The sequence below is a fragment of the Carassius carassius genome, chromosome 16 (genome assembly GCF_963082965.1).
Source record: "Carassius carassius chromosome 16, fCarCar2.1, whole genome shotgun sequence".
Lineage (NCBI taxonomy): Eukaryota > Metazoa > Chordata > Actinopteri > Cypriniformes > Cyprinidae > Carassius > Carassius carassius.
In genome coordinates, this window is record NC_081770.1 from 30,960,412 (window position 1) to 30,985,455 (window position 25,044).

General features: G+C 35.0%; 1 long non-coding RNA gene across 1 annotated transcript in view; it reads right to left on the reverse strand.

The window, feature by feature from the left end:
* The window catches only part of LOC132160119 (uncharacterized), a 124,091-nt gene extending 102,316 nt beyond the window's left edge, over positions 1 to 21,775 (reverse strand). The window contains exons 1-2 of the long non-coding RNA XR_009437957.1: positions 21,437 to 21,775; positions 15,115 to 15,292 (exon numbers count right to left, since the gene is read on the reverse strand). This is a non-coding gene — a long non-coding RNA (uncharacterized LOC132160119). The remainder of the gene's footprint in view (positions 1 to 15,114; positions 15,293 to 21,436) is intronic.
* Between the last annotated feature and the right edge of the window lie 3,269 nt (positions 21,776 to 25,044).

Below are 25,044 nucleotides of genomic sequence, written 5' to 3' on the forward strand. Positions count from 1 at the left end.
TCTCGTGGCGGCCCACAGCCAGCCAAAACATATTTCCATTTTAACGCCTTGAGATGATCAAAGCATCAGCTTAATATAATCAGCTCAAACCCCATTTACCACGAGCCCCACCGCTGCGTCTGGGGAGTGCTTCTCTTCCCCGGCCTATCTATTCGGAAACAGGTGCTATAATAGTAAATTAATTAGACGGAGGCGATGCACCTTGTTCTTTGTGGGCGCCAGCCTCTTGTGGGTCACAGCCTCCAGGAAAATGCCATCTGGGCTTGAATTCCCCTCTGGGACAGGAAGGGGGGTGGGAGCGACCGTGGCACTTTTTACATAACAATTAACCCTATTAGCCTCTCGCTCGGCATGTAGCAGCTTTACTCTTTCAGGTCCTTTTGGAGGTAAGTGCACCTCGACGCAATGCCTTCTGCAAATGCCAGAAAGGTAGAGGCGATCAGGAGGAGGTGAGTAACCTTTACCGTGCTAGATCTGTGATTCGGATGGTTTATTCCCAGGGTGAGATCAGTCAAGCTGGAGAAACAATCGTCCAAGATAATACAGTACATGAGCAGCAAGTGATGCAAGATTTGGGAAGTACACAGCATTGTTAAACATACATGTGCGCTTGTGCTTCCCGACGCCTTCCCCACACTCCCTTTTTGACTTTTTAATTTCTATGAAGTACTTTTAAGGTAGCTAAGTCTCAAATGGCGAGGTAAGAGCTTAAAAGCCTCAGTCCGTCTGATGCTAGCAAAGCTAATAGCACGTAGCGGGTGAAAATGTGCGGAGGAATTTGACTCCACGGCCTGAAATCTGAGCGTCAGTTTGTTTTCAAGCCTCCTTTCTCCATGAAATACAGATTACTGGAAGCGGTTTGTGGTTAATGAGAGGAAAAAGCTTGAAATGTTATGCCTGAAGGATTTTCTTTTTCTTTTTCAGCGAAACTTGATGTAATTAGCAAGCCACCAAAGAAAGAGATTGAGATGAAGTGAACAATGAAGCTGGAGATGGTGTATTGTCACGGTACTATCATGTCACTGAAGGCTTCAGCCATGTGTTGTGTTTTTCGGGGAGTTCCTGTGTTTGCAACACAGATTAAGTGATTAATCAGCGGATTGGATCTGAGAGGAGAGGACTATAGGATCGTGGTCCTCTGAGGTCCCGGGATCAGGCTCTGTGCAAACATCGGGATTTGACACTAGTCGAGCGTTAAACCCTGAGCAGATGGCGGAGGATGTCGAGTTAAGACAGCGACTGATCTGGGGAAACGGATACTCTCTCGTTAGGTTGAAAGTACCTCTGGGACAGCAGTCAAGTGTTGGACTAACCTTCTGTGCCAAAAACAAACGGTCGATCGAGCCCCTTTCTGCTCCAGCGGGGAAAGCAGAGGCTCAGCCCCCATGATGTCCCAATAATGGGGGCAAGGCTGAGGGAGGAAATTACCCCTCTCACATCCAGCCAAACGAGGGGGTGGGTGTGTAAATGTGGAGGAAGGGGCTAACCTTATCTCCAACTGGTTTATGAAAATGAATGGATCACACACACACACACACATGGCATGAGGTATAATATAGAGCTGATTTGAAGCACCATTTATTCACTTTTTTGCAGCAGCAGGTTTGCTGAACTCAAAATATATGCAAAATTGACTGATAATTGGTTTCATTTATCAATCTACCAAAGTTGACCAATAATCTACCTGAACTTACCAACAATATACCAAATTTACCAGCATTCTACCAATTTTCCAAAATCTTACTACACCCATAATTATAGCTAACGTGAATCAATCAAATCACCTGTTATGATTGAGAAACATTTCCCACACTATATTTGGGCAAAATAGGCAGAATGGATTAAAATATGGTAAAGATGTGTTTATATTAACGTGTCCTGGACCACAAAACCAGTCTTAAGTGTCATTTTTTTCCGAAATTGAGATTTATACATCATATGAGTACTGAATGAATAAGCTTTCCATTGATGTATATGGTTTGTTAGAATCTCACAATATTTGGTCGAGATAAAACTATTTGAAAATCTAAATATTGAGAAAATCACCTTTAAAGTTGTCCAAATGAAGTTCTTAGTGTTGCATATAACTTATCAAAAATTAAGTTTTCATATATTTACTGTAGGAAATTTACTAAATTGAACATGATTTATGCCATTATTTTTAAATTACGTTTATTTTAATTTTGACCCATACAGTGTAGTGTTGGCTATTGCTACAAATATACCCAGCGACTTAAGACTTAAGACCTAAGACCTAAGACTTAAGGTTTTGTGCTCCAGGATTACATATATATTAATTTTATACATTAATTGTATATATTACTTTAAACATGTATCAAGAGTTAGAAATACTTGGTTTACTTTACTTACATTTGACCAAAAATCTACTTTTGTTTTACAACCATTGTCTAAACAGAATACATCATTCATATCAATAAGTTTGAAGCAAACAATGTTTGTCAATATAAAAATATACAAAAGATAACATATTTGAAACGCAATATTCATGTTTGTCAATCTATTATGATTATATAGTTTATGGTGAAAATAATACAACATTGTTAATAAATCTACCAAAATCCATCAAGTAATTTCAAACATTATAAAGGGTTTTTTTTTTTTAATGCAACATGACAAAGAAAATCTGTATCAGGAATATACAATATTTGTAATGAATTTTACTTAATTTCGGACTTAATAATCATTTCTAAAATATTTTTCTTATGTTTGTTTCACTTGTTTAAAATGTTATATAATATAATATAATATAATATAATATAATATAATATAATATAATATAATATAATATAATATAATATAATATAATATAATATAATATAATATAATATAATATATAATTGAAGTATTGAATACTCATTAAACAACAGTAAGTAGAAACACATGTCATCAGCTTTGAATGTGTGTGTTTAGTGAATGCAGTCTGGGATAAGGCTTTGAAAAGAGATCTCATGCACGTGCGAGTGTGTGTGTGTGTGTGTGTGTGTGTGTGTGTGTGCCGTGGCCTCTGTGAGGTCATGGTTTTCATACACTCAGTGTTGAACAGCTCGCACGACGTTGATGCCCTTCACCTGTAGTGTAAGAATTCAGCTTCTATATCACCTCTTAACACACACACACACCAGATGGAGACACTCTATTATGGCACAGTTATTGATTTTCAATCTGTATTTTTTTATATATATATTAAGACTCTATTATCATTTAATGAAATTATTAAAATTAAGGACATCCTTGTAAATACTAATGAATATATTATTTTATACTTATTTTTTCCTCACATTAAAAACAAGTCAGTGTTTAGTGATTTTGAATTGATATTTTCGGATTAATTTACTATTGATTTTAATATCCAGATCAGATATTTGGTGAAAACGAAGCGGCACGTGTGCTGATATCAGCATTGTGGAAATAAATGAATATGCTCTCGAATCATCGGACTCATTTTCATCGGGGCTGATAATTTCAGGTTGCTTTTCTCTGACACACTCGGCATTGTGTGTGATCATAAAGAGCTAATAATCTGGTTAAGAGGATTTGGCGCTGAAGTGTCTCACTCAATCTTGATTTGAGATTTCACATGTTTCTTTAATAATCAGAGAGTGGTTCTTCATAGGATATACTTTTGGGAGGGTGTGGGTCTATCTATAATCAATTCTTTTTCTTTAAGACACACATTAATTGGCAAAAATGATAGCCTTCCATCAATATGTCCTTAAAAAGCACGCTGCCAGTCCTTTTTTTCTTTCTTTCTTTAATTCAATCAAATCATTGCAGCAAGCAGCCTCTTTCACAGAGATAATGCGGTTAGGCTTTTGTGTTGCAATACTACGAGCCGGCTGATTCTTTTCAAAGTGCAAAAACTTGAGAGGTTGAACGATGTCTCCTATTATTCCCTAAAACATTTGAAGATTACAGGAGAAAAGTTAGCCATTTGAAAAGCAGCTGTAATGAAACCCCGACCGTGAGCTCTAATATTCTTACAATATTACTGTTTTTACCCTCTGAGCAGCACGGCGAGTCTATTATAAGCTTACCGTACCTGAGTTACAGATATTATTGCAGTAAGAAAAATTTGACAGAAGAAAATGCATAAAAATATCTAGCTTCAGTTGATGAAAATGATCTTTTAGATGACGGCGAGGTGCAAAATTAAACCAAATATTGGAAATATCACACATAAATGACAATTTTGGTGTTGTATTTGTAAAAGAATATTTTTATTAAAAAAAAGTTACCATATTTTACTCAAATCTACCAGCTTTAACAGATGATGTCAAAAATAAAATAGCTCTTGGCATGTGATTATTGCATGCATTATTAGGTGCAAGATTAACCAAATATTTAGATATTTTATATATTAATGCATCAACGTTTAAAAAATAAATTACAATTTTGGTATTATAATATGAAATAAATGTTGTAAGCAAAACACTCAATTTTCCACACACACACACAAAATAATAATATCATGCAATTTGTGCATGCATTATTAAGTGCAAAATTAAACTAAATATGTAAACATTTTGTAAATGAGTACATCAACATTTAACAATAAAGTCACAACTTTGGCATTATCATTTAATTAAAATAAATGTTATAAACAAAAATAATGAATGTCATGCGATTATTGCATTAGGTAGGCTATAAAATTCAAATATGTAAACATGTTATATATTAATGCATCAACATTTAACAAATAGATTAGAATTTTGAATACATTTTGGTACACTATTTATTATCTATGTTTAGTTGATTATAAACAGTACACCAAATTTCACCTAAATATATCCTATACTAACATTTAGCTAGTAAAATATAATTTTGGTACTATATAAAATCTGCTATCATTCTATGCCCATTACCTTTTACAGCAGATGATGTCAAAAACTGAAATAATTCATGCCGTGCGATTCCTGCATGTCAACAAACAAACAAAACACAGATAATTGCGCCTCCTCAAAATATTTGATTCTCCCCCCGTCTTTGAAATGTCACTCCGCCGAGGGAAGTGAAGACAAGTGTACGTTGCTGTTAAAATGTCACTCTGTCAAAGGCAAAATGTGTGTATATTTCAGAAAAAGCACACACACAGCAGCGGGGAGCGAGCGCTCGCTTTGGAGAAACAGAGCGCAGGGCTAAAAGGGGCCGATTCCCAGCCCAGATAACAGATGGAAATTGCCACTGGAGAAAATTAGGGTTGTTCAGCAGCTCGCCGATAAGCACCTATTTGCTTTTGGTCATAGTGGCTTCTCACACTTTATAAACCATCATTTAATTACACTGACGAGGGCTGATTGTCAGCGGTGCCGTAAGGTAGAGGGGCCCCGGGTGCGAGAGCAAGGGGCCGAGAGCACAAAGAGGGAAATTATACGTGTCCTTGGCATTTCAATCACCATCCCTAATGCATTAGAGTTCAATTACATTACACACTTCTGCAAAAGAGAGAAAAGAGACGAATTGAAGACAAAAGTAGCTGTAGAGCTGCGGGGAGAAAAGAAAACATTTGTTGTAGATAAACGTGGGCCATTTTTAGCATCCACGACCCATGCGTTTCTTCATTCAAAAATAAAATGTTGCATTAAAATGTTATTAGCAATTGTATTATAAGAACTCAAAATAATAGAGAGTAGACTTTTATTTATTTATTTTTGGCGATTTTACTATTCGTAGCACTTTTGGTTGTGTAAATAAACTGCATCATTTATTAGTAATACGAGCGAACATCAAGATAAGACTGTAATCTTTGACGTTTTCAATCAATGATATGATTCCAGCTGAATCTTTCAAGCACTAACTGCTTCTCCTTTTTCTTTAAGTGCCGTTCCTTCAGCTTTATCTCCGTTTAGAGATCAATTTCTCTCTGGGCTCTTCTAATGAAGAGGGAATTCGGCTTGATGTAATTAGTGTAGGTCCGACACATCTCATGGTTTCCTGATGTGTTCTGCAGAGAGCTATAGGTTGAGATGGACTGCAGGCTAGTGTTGTGTTGCCATCTATTGGAGTAAAAGCTCATCTTATCTGCAGCAGACGAGCGAGACTCGGAGCAGAATCAGGGATGTGAAGTGTTATTATGAGTGAAACCTAAGCTATTTATAAATATAAATCAGTTTTATCATTTTAGATTAGAGTTTAGTTTCACAGTTTCTACTGTTCTCTATAGTATCAGATTCATTCTGTTTACTAGAATGTGCCAAACACTAAGCTTTCTTCCTCTAGTCTATACAGTAGGGGGCACTGCCTCCATGCTAATGGCTACATCATGGCTAATTACCCAGCTTTGCTAATTAGCATGAGCCTGGCAAGAGTAATCAGTCAACAAAATACAAACCTGACCGTCCTGCGTTTGTGGCTGTACTGCTTACAGGGTTTGACAGAATATCACAAAACATCTAAAAAAATATGTATCACAGGATTTAGGGATATTAATAAATGTAATAAATGCAGATAATACTATGGGCTCTCCTGAATGAAGGGTATGTGGTATATATCACATATATAATGTGTAACTTCTCATCTCAACCAGAAGCATGTTTTGAATGTTTATCATTACATAAAGCATCTTTTGCGTGTATTTAGTCAGTGTTAAGCTATATATTCGCAGTCAGAGAGAGTGACACTTCCTGTCGGCCGGAGCGGCCAATGGTTTGATTTGGAAATTGACTGGCGTGTGATTGGTGCAGTCCATTTAAAGGCGCTGGGCCTCCCGGATCGATCCCTCTCCCGGCGGTCTTTCATTTCAATCACATGCTGATAGAGGCTTGACATTAATTGGTGAAAGATGTGCAATTATATATGTGTTTGGGGAGGGCGGTGCTGGCTGAAGAGTGCTTACAGCAGGGAAAATGGCTCTGAGAGAGGCCAGACAGATAGACACATAATTACCCATGAAGAGAAACATGAGCGCGCTCTGAGTGGACTCGATATTGATGGCTACTTTACTACAGCTGTATTATAAGTATATTATTACACGCACAGACAGCCAGAGATAGAGGAGCGAAAAACAGGAGCTGTTCACATTTCACTCCAACTCATAAAAAAGATAGATGTTTTTTGTTTGTTGTTTGGTTAGATTTGCTTTTTATTTATTTATTTTTTGGTTTGGTTTGTTTTTGTTTTTTGGGGGGGTTTTTTTGGTTTGGTTTTGGATTTTTTTGGTTTGCTTTGCTTTGCTTTGCTTTGCTTTTTATTTATTTTATTTTTATTTTATTTTTATTTATTTTTTTGGGGTTTGTTTGGTTTGGGTTTTTTATGTGTTGGGTTTGTTTTGTTTTGTTTGGTTTGCTTTTTATGTTTTTTCTTAGGGTTTGGTTTGTTTTTTGTTTTGTTTGGTTTGGTTTTGAGTTTGTTTTGTTTTTGTTTGTTTTGCTTTCTGTTTTGTTTTGTTTTGTTTTGTTTTGTTTTGTTTTGTTTTGTTTTGTTTTGTTTTGTTTTGTTTTGTGTTTTGTGTTTTGTGTTTTGTTTTGTGTTTGGTTTGTTTTATTTTGTGTTTGGTTTGGTTTTTGTTTTGGTTTGTTCTGTTCTGTTCTGTTCTGTTTTGTGTTTTGTTTTGTTTTGTGATTTGTTTTGTGTTTGGTTTGTTTTGTTTTATTTTGTGTTTGGTTTGGTTTTTGTTTTGGTTTGTTTTATTTTGTGTTTTTTTTTTTTTTTTTTTTTTTTTTTTTTTTTTTTAGCAGAACACAATTTTGTATTCTTGTAAAAATGGAAATTATAAACATGATTTCTAACTTTTATTTTACAATTTCATAAAAGTGGCATCTTATGTAGTTTTTACATGTAATGTTGTAATCAATAAAATTATATTTAAATAAATGCTGTTTGAACTTTCTATTCATTTTTCTTAATCCCAAAAGCAGCACAAGTGTAATAATAAGAAACATATTACATATAGTACTGTGCAAAAGTGTTAGGCCACTAGTATTTTCACAAAAAAAAGCTAATGGTTTTAAGTCAGTTATTTGTATCTTTAGCTGTAGTGTGTCAGTAGTAAATATCAGTTTACATTTCCAAACATTATTTTTGCCATTAATTGTAATAATCCAGTGAGATGTTTGTTTGCACCAGGAGTCTGACAGCAGCCAGTGCTCCACACAGAGATCTGATCTGATCTGATCGTCATCAGTCTGTCTGGAATAACATGAAGAAACAGAACAAACTTAGACAGACTCAATCCAGAAGAACTGTATCAACGTCTCCGAAACGCTTACCTAACCTTAAATTACATGAGCTATAAAGACAGTTACTGCAACAGTGTTTGATTTCTGAACTGCTTTTGGATGACTGAACCACAACCAAAATCTAGACGATCGACAGTTATACACTTGCAGAATATTGTGCTTGACCAATCAGAATCAAGTATCCCAAGAGCGGTTTAAAACACCTAATCTGATTGGACAAGCAGCATCTCAGTAGTAACACTGGCGAATGACTACAGAGAGAAATCCCTCCTCACATGTGCATCAGAATAAACCAATTTACAACAGTAATAACATTTCATAACAGCTAAGTATAATCATAAAAGAGTAATGAGTAAAATACTTATTTTACATTACCCAATAAACTACTGAGTAATACATACTAACTGTATGTGTTAGGATTAGGTGACCGTTCATGGTTATTACATAGTTATTACATATAATAAGTATGCATGCATTCATGTAGATAAGACTATAAGTAAATGCTACCAATATTGCAATCAGTATTTTAATATTCTATATGAAGCACTGTGTGCAATTTTAAGCATACAGTACACTGTTAAAATTGTTTTCTGAAGTATTTTAATGTGATATACATGCACAACATAAACCTATACATGTACTTTTACAACTATGTGCTTAAAGCGTCTCACTAAAATCTGATCTAAAAATGTTTCCGTCATTTGCTGTTCTGGCTGTAATTTTTCGTGGCTGTCATCCACGGCGCACGTCTGTGACAGACAATTACCACATCTGTGCTGAGCCAACCTATAATCAACATTATTATTTAACAACTGCCACAATAAATGCCCTTCTGTTTATCAGATATTTTGCCTTTTGACACGTTTTCTCATGCCGGCTGCGCTCTACATGCTTCTGATTAATGGCTGCAAAGTGCTATCCTTAAAAACGCTACAAGAAAAATGCTTTGTGTGTGTGTGTGTGTGTGTGTGTGTTTGTGTATGTATTTTTGGAAAAATGACAGCCATCATAGTGTATATTATTCATGCTAAGACAGGCAGCATCTGACCTTTGATATTTAATGAATGTTTTATATAAAAGCATCATCCTGTGCTCACAAATGCATGTGCATCTTAGGATCAGCAAATGTTGTTTTGAGAGACTGTAAAGCAGCATTGTTATGGATAAAGATGAGGTGATATTGAAGGAGGAGGAGCCACAGTAAGAGCATTTCACCGTCTCATGCAAGGCATCGAGCAATAACACGCAAAACCATAAATGTACCAGAAGTATTTACACTGAATTTGAAATATAAAAAACATACATTTCAAATAAATGCAATTCTTTTGAACTTTCAATTCGTCCAAACGCTCACAAAAATTGTATCACAGTATCAGTACAATTAACTGATTTCTACATTGACAATCAGAAATGTTTCTTGAGCAGTAAATCATCATATCTGAATGATTTCTAAAGATCATGTAACTCTGACGACTGGAGGAATGATGCTGAAAATACAGCTGCACATCACAGGAATAAATTATATCGTACAATATATTCACATAAAAAAAGTATTTTTATGTGATTTAAAATGTTAATAATATTTCACTATATTTCAGTTTTTAATTTATTTTCTATAATTTAGCTGGTTTTACTTTTAAATTGCATAAATATTTCACAAAACGACCGTTTTCACTCTTTTTGTGATTATTTTGACGATTTCGCGATTTTAAGTTGCAGTAACACTTTACGATATGTTGTTCTTTTTTGATAATTTTGATGGATTTATTTTAAATTGCAGCAATAGTTCACACATTTTTTTAAATAATTTTTATAATTTTGTTAATTGCCGTAATATTTCACAATATTCTTTTTCAGTACTTTTGTTTATTTTGATGATTTCGTTATTCGTTTTTAAATTGCCATGATATTTCACATCTTTATATTTGTTATAATTTTAGTAGTGATATTGCACAATATTACCTTTCAATTGTAATTTCCTTTTTTTTTTCTTTTTTTTTTTTTTGATGATTTTGGTAATTTATATTTTTCAAATTACTGTTTATATATATATATATATATATATATATATATATATATATATATATATATATATATATATATATATATATATATATGATCAAAAATAAATGCAGCCGTGGTGAATAGAAGAGACTTCTTTCTAAAACATTTTTAAAAATCTTACTGACTCCAGATTTATGGTATAATCTATAAAGAAAACCCTCTATTTTTATATATTTATTTTGTAATTATTCTGAATAGTAATATATTATAAATGTATGTGTGTGTGTGTGTGTGTGTGTTCACTATTTATGTAATTTCTGTTAATAGAAGAAATAACAGGATCAAGAAAACTTCAATATTCATATCTAACTCTAATCACAGCTAAACATAAACATGTTTGACATTTTTTAATGCACACTGAAATATCATTGAAAATAAGAGACATGCATTAAGAACGCAAACAAGGTCAATGTAAGACTTTTACCCTCCTCATAGCAAACGTTGCAGAAATAAACCTGACCAGTTTGTGCTCTATGTACTCATCTCAATGCCTACTTCCTGACAAGAGCGGCCTTGAAAGTCCATTTGCATTCACACGGCTGAGACTTTAGCACATGTTAGGGGCAGTCGAGCACCTCTTTATGGTTGTGTTTGCAATTTTAGCAACTCCACACTGCTTAGTCACAGCAAAGTTGGTTAAAATCTTATTTCACACAGAGCTAATGAAACATCACAGCTGCAGGATTGGAATAGACAGTTTTTGTGCCAAGGCAGATAAATTTGAACTGCTAGCATCAGTAAATTTAATATTAAGCTGCCGTAGCAAACGTGTATTAGCCTGCTAACTGCTCGCTATCACCAGTCTTGTGGTTCCCGAATCAGGTGAACCTGAAAAACCAAGATTGAGGTCCTAATTCTGCAGTGTCTCCTGGACGTCCGGTAATATCAGCGCTAAACCCTCATTTACATTTAAAGATTATGGAGAGGTGAGACTTCAGTGGCCCTATTAATTACAGCTTTCCAGGTGGAAACGCTACTTCTGGGCTTAAATATAGGGTTAGGGTCCTCTTTGCCGGGGTTTGTCTATAAATCGTTTTAATTTCTGGTTTTAAGGCAAGTAGGTGCTCGAGACGCCTTGCCCGGAGAGCTTTGAGAGAGACAAAGTGCTCTCAGATTAGTCCTACATCAATGTTCCTGTACTTAAGTCTAATCGCACAGGCTTCTCTGATTGCTCCAGCAAATCGACACGGATCTTTTCGGTCCATTTGGACTAGAGTCTCAATTTAATGAACTGAAAAACACTACAGCATATAGCCTGAGTCACGTTTTCTGCCAGCATTTAATAAATAAATAAATAAAAACATATTTAGCTTTATAAAAATAAAGCCTGCTTTTAGGTTTAGAAATATGTGTGCATTGTGAAATTGTTTTTTTAACTATATAAAGCTATATCTTACTAAATGTGCACTTATTTGCATATATGTCAGGGACAGAAATCTGAACATTTGATAAAGCCAGATTCTAGAAAAAAAAAATTAAAAAATATATATATTTCAAAATATTAAAAAAAGTTGTGTAATGTGCAAACGTATTAATAAAAATATCCTTGAAATAATAATAAAATGATAAAATAATGAAATAAATGCTACCTCAAACAAAAATATAAAAAAAATAAATAAAACTATACAATTTCAGCTAGCTGACAACATTTCTCATTTCAATTTAGATGAACTTGATGCTCTAAAGTAACTACAACTGAAACTGTATAAAAACTATATTTAAAACATAACAAAATATATAGAAATCTAATAACATAAAACAAACAAATTACTTTTAAAAAACAAATTTATGAAAAATGAAAAATTCAAACTGTTAATAATAGTATCTCAATGATACTAAAATAACACAGATTTTGGAAATCACTTTTCATCACTCTTTACATCAGAATATAATGTCAGCCGCCAGAAATAAATACATATTCACCATTTTTTCAGTAATAAGACGTAGTTTAGAATCAGCTGATATATGAACAAACCCCTCTGTAAAAGCCTTCAGAGTATAGATAGGAATTGAAGATTTCTGACCTAGTGCAGGAGAAAAAACTAAGACTTTAAACATATGCATTAAGACTGAAATCTACAGATGCAAACAAACATGTGCATAGTGCAATAAAATAATCGCTTAAAAGTGTTTATTTGTGCTAATTTCTTTCCACTAGATAAACAACAATTTATCGAAAGTCTCAAAATCTGAAAACTGACCGGTTTACGAAAGACACTAAAGATAAGTTTTTCCGCATTTACATTACATTAAATGTAAGTTCCTTTCTTAAACGTATTACTTGGCATTACATTATAACATTTAGGCTATACTCCAAATAATTACCTTCAAATAACCCTTTCAAGCTATTATAATTAGTCCAATATTAGGCCAATCTACTTCACAGGAGCATTAGTAAGCGTCTGAATCAGAATAAAGTGGTCAGACGGTTGAACCCAATATGCACTGCAAGGCGTTGGGTCCTGTGGAAAAAGGCTGTGATCATCAGCAGTTGACTGGCCGCGGCTCATTGGGCTGAAATTGGTGGTCAGCACCGCCCACCCTTTCTGCACAAACCCCTCCTTTAGCAGCCCATTAACTCATTGGTATTGACGCCCTTGAGGGGGATGCGTTCATGACACATAATTGAGACAGATTTGTCCGATAAACCTCAGCTGGTAGCGTAAAACACTGACGTTGACACATGATTACACACATTAAGGGACGCGCCATTCATTTATCAGCTTTTATTAGTGCACTGATGAGCCACATATGGGGAATGCCTTCTTACTGGCGGAAAATACGTGAAACGTTTTGTTTCTGTCTTCTAACATATTTGAAACGTATCTGAAACGTAATTTAAATGTTGTGCGAAAAAGAATATTCCGGGAAAATACACGTCTGTCGGTCACCACTATCAATAATTTTGACTCGTAATTCAGTTTGTATAAAAACAACAACAAAAAAACAAATAATGAAACACTTCGTCTTTTAATGTATTTGAAACATATTTTAAACGTAATTTAAACATTGAACAACAAGAATGTTCCCGTTACATACAAGTCTAACGATCACCACAAGCATTAATTTTGATTCATAACTCAGTTTGTAAACAAATATATTAAATTCTTTCTATCGTTTAGCATATTAGAAACATACTTCCGAAACGTAATTTAAACATTTAAAAAAAAATATGTATTCCAGTTACGTACTAATCTAATTTTGATTCATAACTCAGTTTATAAATAAATATATGAAATACTTGCTTTGTATTATTTAACATATCAGAAACATACTTCAAATGGATTTTAAATGGATTTAAACTAAATTAAAAATTTTTACAAATAATATTCATAAGTCTGTCAGTCAGCGGAAGCAATAATTTTGACAAGTAACTCAGTTTTTGTAAAAAGAAAAAATTACAAATATTGTAACAAACACTTTGTTTCAATATTTCAACCTATTTTGAAATGCATCTGAAATGCAATTTAAACATTGTACAAAAAGAATATTAGTTACATACAAGTCTGTCGGTCACGACAAGCATTCATTTTGATTCATAACTCAGTTTAACAAATATATTAAATACTTTATTCCTATCGTTTAACGTATTTGAAATGCATATCTGAAGTGCCATTTAATCATTGTACAAAAAATTTTTATTCCACTTATATACAAGCCTGTGGCATAATGTCAGTCACCACAAGCAATAATTTTGACTCGTAATTCAGTTTGTAAATAAATATATGAAATACTTTCTTCTTATTGTTTAAGGTATTTGAAATGTACTTTAAACATACTTTAAACTTTCAAAAGGAATATTTCTGTTTAATACAGTTGCCCCGTTGATTTCCGTTGCAAGTGCATTTCTACGAACACGTTTGATTTGTTTACTTGTATTAGCAAGAAAGTAATGTTTTAAGTGTGAAAATTAATGGTAAAGGCAAGGCATTGTAATCCTGTATCAATACAGATTGCATAATTTCTGCTATAATGCACACATGAATGATCCCAGAATGCATTCTGTCCAGAATGAGCAGTAAATGATGCACTCCGCCTGACTGACTGCCTCTCCCATGGGCGGCCTGACGCGGGAGACGCTTACGGTTGGGTGGCGGTAGAGAGTCGACTTATTTAACATTCTATTCAGACTCAGATTGAATTTTGCCCGGTTTTTGTTCCAGTGCAAATTTTGACATTTCAATATACTGGTTCATTTGAATATGCTGCAGCTTGTCTATTGTTAATGGAGATGCGGGAGTGAAACTACGGCTTTGAAACTTGGCTAATTATAATAAAAGCACCTATAACTGAAAACTTTTGCAGATGAAATGCATAAGATGAATGCACTATGGTGTGCATATGCATTACGCATTGTTCGGTGCCATTTAAAGAAAATCTGTTATAAATATGTTATAAATATGTAATAAGTACAGTCAATCACAAAATCCCAAAGATGACTTGCTCATTGCAACAAAAATACTTCAGGGTTATGGGAGAATCTCTCTCGAAACCAAGCCACTGAGCCAAACAAGAAATGTTTGATCTCTCACCAACTAAAGTTAACTTTCTAATATAATTTTTTCAAACCATGCAAAATGAACAAACTGAATGCAAATCAGAAGCACTGAAATTCTATACTTATGCTAATTATCAACAGTTGAGTTGTAATTTGACAGATTGTGGTAAAAGCCCTTGAAGTAAGAGGTTACATGCTCTGCCCTCTACAGCCAAGTGAATGCACACCACACTCCTGCACCCAGCCATAAATCACTGCTCATCTTAAAAAAAAAAAAAAAAAACTCATTTACATTTTGGCACAGACATGGCACGGACTGACGGGAATCATCAGTAGAAGAAATCCCAAGGGACTCACCTTCCGGCAATATTCCACCAAGAATCGGCAGGGGAAAAATGTAGAGGCTTTCCACTTGTACGTTTTCTGAGAGGGGAAGCCGACTCAAGTCCTCTTAGATTCCCAAACGTCTAATAATGGTTTCCAGCAGAAAGCGGGCGTCCTCCTTCGCCGACTCGTACCGCGTTGAAGACTGGATCTGCTCTCCGCACAAAACAAACACACGCAGGTTTTTTAGCAGTGTAACCCTGAGTCAGGCCTGCCTTTGAAATGCTCTCTAGCCCACAACACAGACGGCTTTCATTATCTGCGGAGTCACAGCGAGGCCTAGCTTTAAAAGCTACTGATTTCTTTTTTCCTTTAGCCTCCCACACAAAGGACGAGCAGTTTGTAAATTACTTGCTCGTTTCAGCCCAACAAAAGGTACTTTCATTGAAACTCCCCCTCCATTTGATTTTGCTCAAATTTGATTACAAGGATTGAAAAAGGAGAAGAAAAAAGAGGAAATAGAAAGAAAAAAAAACAGATGGCGTCTGCATTCAGTGCCTTGAATGGCTTTATCTGGGTGCCTTTTTAAACTGTGGCAATCCACAAGCATTTCGGTCGGCTTCAAAAAGAACTTGACAAAAATGATCGGTTTGCCATTTCTCGTACGGAAAAGCGCAAAGAAAAGCCTTTTTTCCCTCTTCCCTCCTTTTCTTCTACACTATCGCCCGCCTGGATCAAAATAATGGAGATTAAGCATTTCATTAGAAATTATAGCTGGATATGGAGTAGGCTGTCATATTAATAGCAACCTGCCTGTGGCCCTTCACCATGTGCAATTCACCTAGACAATAGACTGAGGGAGACCATATATTGAACCTCTGATTCAAGCCTGATCAATTTTCCATCATCAAGACGTTTAACAAAGACGTGGCGCACGGCTGGCCCGTCGAGAGCCCCCTCCTTGCCAAAATAGTTCAAACTAAACTAAACACACATTCTCCGCCACAAAAAGAAGCATTCTTTCTGCAGAGAAAGGAAAGCGACGCGGGCTATAATTCCATTTCTATGGCCCAATGGGCATTTGAGCATGCACTTGTTTTCAGCTGTAGATAATTACAGCCTGTGGCAGACGGAAAAAGAAGTGGGAACAAACAGAGCGCTGGGCTACATTATTCTGCACTTGTGTTGAACAGCATTGGACTCGAGCAGAAGACGGTTGCGCACTCAAACTCGAAGGGCCAGTGGCTACAAGACCCCCAAAACACAGGAATTTTCAAATTTTCATGATCATGGGTTTGATTCCCGGTGTATATGTTGGTCACCCCTGATAAAAGCACCTGCCAATTGTTGTTTCGAAAATTCCTGTTAACGCATTTTGGTGGTCTTGTAGCCACTGGCCCTTTGCGTTTGAGTGCGCAATTGTCTTCTGCTCGAGCCGAATGCTGTTCAACACAAGTGCACCAAAGAAATAAACCAAATTAACTAAAATTTTTAATTTGCCAAGAGTTTGTTCATCTTTACGCACAACCAATGGGAATACAATTAAGAGTTTCCAAATGTTACTTGCAGCAACATTCCAAAAACCACCTGGAATACTGGAATGCTAGTGACATTTCTGATAATGTGGTTTCGGTGGCTTTATAGGAGAAATATACATTGTTGCAAGATGTTCTGGAGTAAAATCAATAAAAATGAACTGGAAATGCTTCTGCAACACTGATATTACGTTTCTTATTGTATGTTGTGCAGCAGTGAGATGTCCAGTGAGTGTCCGCAAAAGATACACGTGACTGTGGTGATGATTTTTTTTTTTTTTACGCTGTTTCAGGCAAGTATTGCAGCGTTTACATGTTGATTAAGGCACATACTGAGGCGGTACAGAAATTAGTGAAAACAAAAGTAAAAGAGATCAAAAAAATGCATTCGCTGATGCAACCGTGCAATTTTATCTTCTTTTTTTTACGGGGCTGTTTTGCTGAACCATAGTTTCACAGAATTTGTACCAGAGCTATTCAAGTGCAATGCTGTAGTTAGAAAACCCATGCATGTGAAGCTGTATTTTTGATGGTAACGTTCAAAAGTAACAGTTTGCAAATCTCGCAGCATGATAAAATTACATGTTAAAAAGTCAAAACATAGTACTGTGCAAGGATTTTTTTTATTTTTATTTTTTGCGATCTTGCCTTTCATGTGAGTGTGTTTCCTTGTAGTTAACAATTTAATATCTACGAGTGGAAATATCTTGTTTTGCGCAGCAGCAAAAATTGCAGCAAAAATTGCTCCATAGCACCACCAAGCCTCAAACCCGTGCTAATCAGTATAACTTGTTTGAACATGGTTACTATACTGGATGAAATTTATATAATAAATATTGTTCAGCCCACAAAACTTTGCCGAAATTTCTCTAATGTTACTGTGGATTTAGTAAAAGTTAACAAACTTACTTAACTACATTCAGTGTGACTGTAGCCTAGTTGTTTTCAAGATAATGCAGTTTTTTCCAGTTTTACAATTTTATTTTTATTTTTTTAATTACTAACTTCCCAAAAAACACTTTGAGAAGTTAATCAAATTATTAGAAGTTTGTAACTTGATCAACTATGAGTAGAATATAACTGGACTAATGTGCCTCCCAAAGTATCGCCTCCTTCAGTTTAGCTAGCTACATATTTGTTAATATTCTGGAAGTATAGCTACATAATTTTCTAAAAAGCAGTTTGACGAATTAATCAAATCAAGAGCAGTTTGTAACTTGACAAGTTATGAGTGTCTATAATGTGACAACCTTTCATTTCCTCCTTAAGTAGCATCAGTGTAGCTAGCTACTTTTGTTAGCAGCTAATACCTTAGCTAACTACTTTTTCTAAATGACAGTTTGACAAGTAAATCAAATCTTGAAAAGTTAGACTCGAAAAAGCAACAACACTAACAATATGGTAGTTTTGTTACTTGTAATCACTTGAAAAACCAAATGTACATCAACTAAAAGAGAGAAAGAGGGGGACGGTGATCAGTAAATGAGAGAGACATCCACATGATGCTTCCTGTTCAAGATATCTGAATGAACGGCTGATTCAATAGGCCACCTGAAAAATGCTCACTTACAGACGGCCACGGAGGCTAAGGCTGAGCAGAGCAGATGCGGCAAATTTAATTCCTGTAATTACAGACTTTTGCCTCCGTCCCCATTTGCATGAGCTTTTGATAAGCCGAATGGGAAAAGGTCAAATGTTGCTGGCAGGAATTGCAATTTGGATTCATTTCAAATCATACGAGACGCAATCGTTCATTCTGAGGAACAGCTGTTCTGATGTCATTCATACATCTTCTAGCACAAACTCAGTGTTTGTACATGCTAGGGAAAGCTCTGATGGAGCTTGTGACTGAAACGAAGGGTTTGGAAAGAGTGAATTAGATATAGTTTTTCACTGCAGTGAAACAATGTCAGTTTCAAAACAATGGACCAATCGGATGATTTCGGGTGCAGAGCAAACATATCTGCCGATGGATAAGAGATTATGTTATTTGCCTTATGTTCAGTTCTGTTGTGCTACATCTAATTGTTTTTGGACACAAGAACACGTCTTTAATGAATCCTCCCTTAAGATGTGGACCTATTTACTGCTGTTTAGCAAATCTTCAAAGGCGAAATCCAGTCATATAAATAGGAAAATTTACGCAATTGGAAATTTCGCATAAAGCCGAAGTGTTAAATACATCGCTACACAACTGACAACAGATAACAGTCATTTTTACTAGCTAAGTTTTGTCAAAATGTTTAGCTAATCTGACTGTATTTTTGATTGCTGTAGTGAAGTGCACAATGCTATGCAACACTATTATACAAAAAAAAAAAAAAAGATTGTTCAAAGTCCCACTAACTTAATCATAATTTCATTGTGTGAATTACAGGGGAGGCTTAAACTTCCCCAAAAGAAGTAAAAATTAAAGTTTTTGAGGTGTTTGTTAAATGGTTTTAATTCTACACAAGACATAATAAACATTTCATAGTTTTTTTCCCAACATTTCCGTAACCAAATGTTTTACTAGTTATTCATCGCACATATTTTCATATGAGAGCAGACAGATGCTACTGTGGGATGTGCTTATGTACATGCCAATTTTTTTTATAATGGTTATGATGTTTGTGGGTCAATTTCACCTGCAATGGATGATGTATTTTGTTATGTCAGATCCTCAACTATGAGGGTATTTCAAATTACATTTATGCATTTAGCAGAGGCTTTTATCATTAAAAATAAAGAAAATAATTTTAAATGTAAAATATATATTTTTTAAATGCTGTATTACTCTACTTCTAATATTCCTGTTTTTAAAAAATAAAGTTTTTTTTTTTTAATTGTTGTTTTTAAAAATCACATGGTCTAACTTATTACAAAGGGTTAAGGTTCATGCAAAGGGGTTAAGGTCCTTGTACTCATTTTTGGCCAGCTAGCCTCAACAGTTAATAAAAATGACCTTTATGAAAGAGTAAAGAAACAAATCTTTGCTCTAGACACTCACTGATCACTGAATAGCTTTCAGTTTTAGTGAGTTTTGTTTGAATGTATGGTTATATGTATGATATGTGAAATGATTTGATCTACTGACACACTGGCTAAGTCTTACTGTAGATGAGGATGCAAAGTTTGTTTAACACAAAAGCATACATCTCGTCGATCAGATTGATGTTAATGTGTATGATTTAGCAGTTTTAAAAATGGCACACTGAAGAGAATCACGAAAAACTGCACAAATATGTGAATTAAGTGTTACATATTTGAAATCTCATTGTCATTTTGTCTCCTAAGATTAATAAGCCACACTTCTAGTATAAAATTAAACGAGGTGATAGAGTGACCTCAAATATATTTACATATCCTCTGTCAAGCCAGCTTCCAGTGAAAGCACTTAATCGTAGTATTTGATAAAGGGATTACTGAAGCACATTACGCTCCTGCGGAGAAATCTGCCAATTTGATTCCAATATTTCTTGTTTCCTTTCCGCACACGTGGCAGTCTTATTTCTGTAAGTAAAATTCAGCATAACGTGAGCCTGACGTGTGTGAGTTTCTCATGACCTGGAGTGCAGTCATTAACTGTTTCAACAGAGATTCTCCAAATCTCTAATACCCATAAATGCAGACGGAGACATGTGTTTGACTTCTTCCTGCACTCTCTTCAGAAAGAATTATTACTTATAATAAATAAAAAATAATAAAACAAAGATCTCATGATCTTGACCACATTTTTTCATGGTAGTTAAGAAGCTTTATTACAACTTTATAACTTCAAATAACTCATTCATACATAAATAGTGCCATACTTGTAGATCATGTCAAAATATTAATAAAAATGTGCAATTAAATATATAGACATGCATATACAGAGAGAAAAGAGAGAGAATTGTGTTTAGATAGATAGATAGATAGATAGATAGATAGATAGATAGATAGATAGATAGATAGATAGATAGATAGATAGATAGATAGATATTTTATAGTAAATATTTTGACTTTATCTACATTATTTTTTATTTTATAGATATTTTGACAGTTTTCAAGTATGAAACTATCTGTCTATCTATCTATCTATCTATCTATCTATCTATCTATCTATCTATATATATATATCTATCTATCTATCTATCTATCTATCTATCTAATAATAATCTAATAATAATCTGCTTAATAATGTTAATAAAGAGTAAATTGTGTGATTCCTATATTTGTAACATTTAAGATATTATGTTTGCATCATAAGACATTGTCAGAACCATGTTTAATCTTCAACAAGCATATTTAAAACACATAAAGAGTCGAGCAACAAACAACCCTTGACACTATGTCAAGTTTAGCCTCTTGCATTCCTTGAAAAGCTGAAATATTATCACAGACTAATGTTAAATTGTGTAAAATTTTGTTGCACCCAAAAACTGCCATTTTGGCCAAGAACCGAATATGCAGAAATCTGAACCTCACGTTCCTCTTAATTCTAACTATCTGTGACTCGAGGGTTAATAAACCCCGTCATCAAACTTCTACAAGTAAACACGCGTGCAAACAGCAAGCCCTTAAAGACGTTCTCCATTGCAAAAAGCATTTCCATAAAAGCTCCCCACAGCAAGAGCCTTGAGCAAATGGCAAATAAACACCTCGCGTCCCCAAAGTCACATCGTCAAGCCCAATTTTCAAAGTGTGCATCATAAACAAGCCCAGAACTTTGATTTGCACTCCATTCAGGCGACTCCCGGCAGGAATAGCCTTTGATATTAAAGCAAATAATTATCCAAACAAACAACACACACACACACACACACACACACACACACACACACACAAAGATCCCCAAATACCTTGAGATGCCCAAAGGAAGCCTGCGGCCGGAGAGATGGGGCGATACATTTCTTCCTCTCATTCTCAGCAGCTTCCTCTCTCTGCGGCAGAAAGCAAATGCTTTGAGACTCGGTGGCATATTTAATTAGAAGCAAGCTGTTTGCACTATCAGTGTGAGGATCTACCTCGCCAATCTCTCCTGAGTCAATCTTCCCCATCTCTGATTTTCTTTTATATTTATGCTGGAATGTTTAATTGTAGACAAAAGGTTACTCGGGCTGCATTCACTGCACACAGGCAGAATAATCTGCTTTAAAAGGCTTGACATTTCAGGCTTTTGAAAAAGGCTGAAAAAAAATGATATCCCTGCTTTTGTTAATCAATGAAGTAGAACTCTCCTGAACAAAAGAATTAAATTGCTTGGTTGGTTTAATAAAACCAACAGAAATGGCTGCTTCCTCTGGGCTTTTTGTGTGGAGATGCAGCGTATGCACCCCACACTTTAATTCCATATGATTTGGGGGCAAAACTCTCATTTTTCGCACACCGTTGGATCGTTTTGAAGATCCAGTCGGCGTGCCAGGAGCTTGCAGGGGACGCGTTTGTCATTAGACGTGACTTTCGATGACTGTGGCCCCGTCCACTACAATTTACAATTTCTATACTGTCCTTTGCTGGAGAAAAAGCTCTGTAATTATGCAAATGAAGGGGGCAATAATTAGGACCTTCTGCCGTTCATTGTGTTGCTGGAGTGAAATCCATCCCGATGGGAAGAACCCTCCGCGGTTTGTCTTGTGTTTTCTGAGAGTCTGAAGTCAGCCTGGGGAAACTTGCCAGAGTTATTGAAATTGAATTGTATTATCTGCGGAAGCACGTCCCAGCCCCAAAAGTAACAAAAAATGTGGTTTGATAAATCTTAAAGATTTTGATATTACAGGTCAAAATTAGAAGCCATGACTGTGAGATAAAAAGTGAACGGTATGACATACTAAGCCATAAGTATGGCAAAAAAGTCAAAATGATGGCAACAAAAAAAGAATTATGGCATGAATCAAAGTCAGGATTGTGAGATACAAAGTCAACATTATGACATACTATTCCATAATTATGGCAAAAAGCTCAAATTATGAAAACAAAACAATTGTGACAAATCAAAGTTGCAATTATGAGATTAAATAATCAAAACTATAAATTGCTATGTCATAATAGTGGCAAAAAAAACTGAAATTATGACAACAAAACCAATTAGGACAAAAATCTAAATCGGAATTTTGAGTTTAAAAAGTAAAGATTATGAGATACTAAATCATAGATATGGCATAAAAGGCCAAAATTATGAGTCATGATTGAAATACAAAGTCAAAATGCAGACATATTAAGCCAAAATTATGGTAAATAATAATATTATGACGTCAATCAAAATTTGAATTATGAGATAAAAAAAATCTAAATTATGAGATACTAAATCATAATTACGGCATAAAAGGTCCAAATTATGAGTCATGATTATGAGACACAAAATCCAAATTATGACATACTAAATCATAATTATGGAGAATACTGAAATTATGACAGCGAAAACAATTATGACATACGTCAATATTATAATTTAATCAATTGTGAGGAAAACCGTCTATAATAATAATGCCATAAAAGTTGATAAATATTAGTCATGATTACGAGATTACAAAAAGTAAAAATTGTGAAATACTAAGTCAGTATTATAACAAAAAGTCAAAATGATGACCTAAGTCGAAATTATGGAATACTAAGTCATAATTAGGACATAAAACTTTTAATTATGAGTCGTGATTATGAGATAAAAAGTGACAATTGTGACACAATAAGCCATATTTATGAGCAAAATTCTAAATTATGGCAACAAAAAAACATTTGTAACAATGGGAAAAGATGATATACTTAGTCACAATTATGAGATAAAATACTGGAATGATGAGATACTGAGTCACACCTATGAGATTTATGCAGGTTTTACATAAAGAAAATGAAGAATTGTGGTTTGGTAAATCATAATTATTACAACCCGAATTCCGGAAAAGTTGGGACGTTTTTTTAATTTTAATAAAATGAAAACTAAAAGACTTTCAAATCACATGAGCCAATATTTTATTCACAATAGAACATAGATAACATAGCAAATGTTTAAACTGAGAAAGTTTACAATTTTATGCACAAAATGAGCTCATTTCAATTTTGATTTCTGCTACAGGTCTCAAAATAGTTGGGACGGGGCATGTTTACCATGGTGTAGCATCTCCTTTTCTTTTCAAAACAGTTTGAAGACGTCTGGGCATTGAGGCTATGAGTTGCTGGAGTTTTGCTGTTGGAATTTGGTCCCATTCTTGCCTTATATAGATTTCCAGCTGCTGAAGAGTTCGTGGTCGTCTTTGACGTATTTTTCGTTTAATGATGCGCCAAATGTTCTCTATAGGTGAAAGATCTGGACTGCAGGCAGGCCAGGTTAGCACCCGGACTCTTCTACGACGAAGCCATGCTGTTGTTATAGCTGCAGTATGTGGTTTTGCATTGTCCTGCTGAAATAAACAAGGCCTTCCCTGAAATAGACGTTGTTTGGAGGGAAGCATATGTTGCTCTAAAACCTTTATATACCTTTCAGCATTCACAGAGCCTTCCAAAACATGCAAGCTGCCCATACCGTATGCACTTATGCACCCCCATACCATCAGAGATGCTGGCTTTTGAACTGAACGCTGATAACATGCTGGAAGGTCTCCCTCCTCTTTAGCCCGGAGGACACGGCGTCCGTGATTTCCAACAAGAATGTCAAATTTGGACTCGTCTGACCATAAAACACTATTCCACTTTGAAATAGTCCATTTTAAATGAGCCTTGGCCCACAGGACACGACGGCGCTTCTGGACCATGTTCACAAATGGCTTCCTTTTTGCATGATAGAGCTTTAGTTGGCATCTGCTGATGGCACGGCGGATTGTGTTTACCGACAGTGGTTTCTGAAAGTATTCCTGGGCCCATTTAGTAATGTCATTGACACAATCATGCCGATGAGTGATGCAGTGTCGTCTGAGAGCCCGAAGACCACGGGCATCCAATAAAGGTCTCCGGCCTTGTCCCTTACGCACAGAGATTTCTCCAGTTTCTCTGAATCTTTTGATGATGTTATGCACTGTAGATGATGAGATTTGCAAAGCCTTTGCAATTTGACGTTGAGGAACATTGTTTTTAAAGTTTTCCACAATTTTTTTACGCAGTCTTTCACAGATTGGAGAGCCTCTGCCCATCTTTACTTCTGAGAGACTCTGCTTCTCTAAGACAAAGCTTTTATAGCTAATCATGTTACAGACCTGATATCAATTAACTTAATTAATCACTAGATGTTCTCCCAGCTGAATCTTTTCAAAACTGCTTGCTTTTTTAGCCATTTGTTGCCCCCGTGCCAACTTTTTTGAGACCTGTAGCAGGCATTAAATTTTAAATGAGCTAATTAAGTGGATAAAAGTGTAAAATTTCTCAGTTTAAACATTTGCTACGTTATCTATGTTCTATTGTGAATAAAATATTGGCTCATGTGATTTGAAATTCCTTTAGTTTTCATTTTATTAAAATTTAAAAAACGTCCCAACTTTTC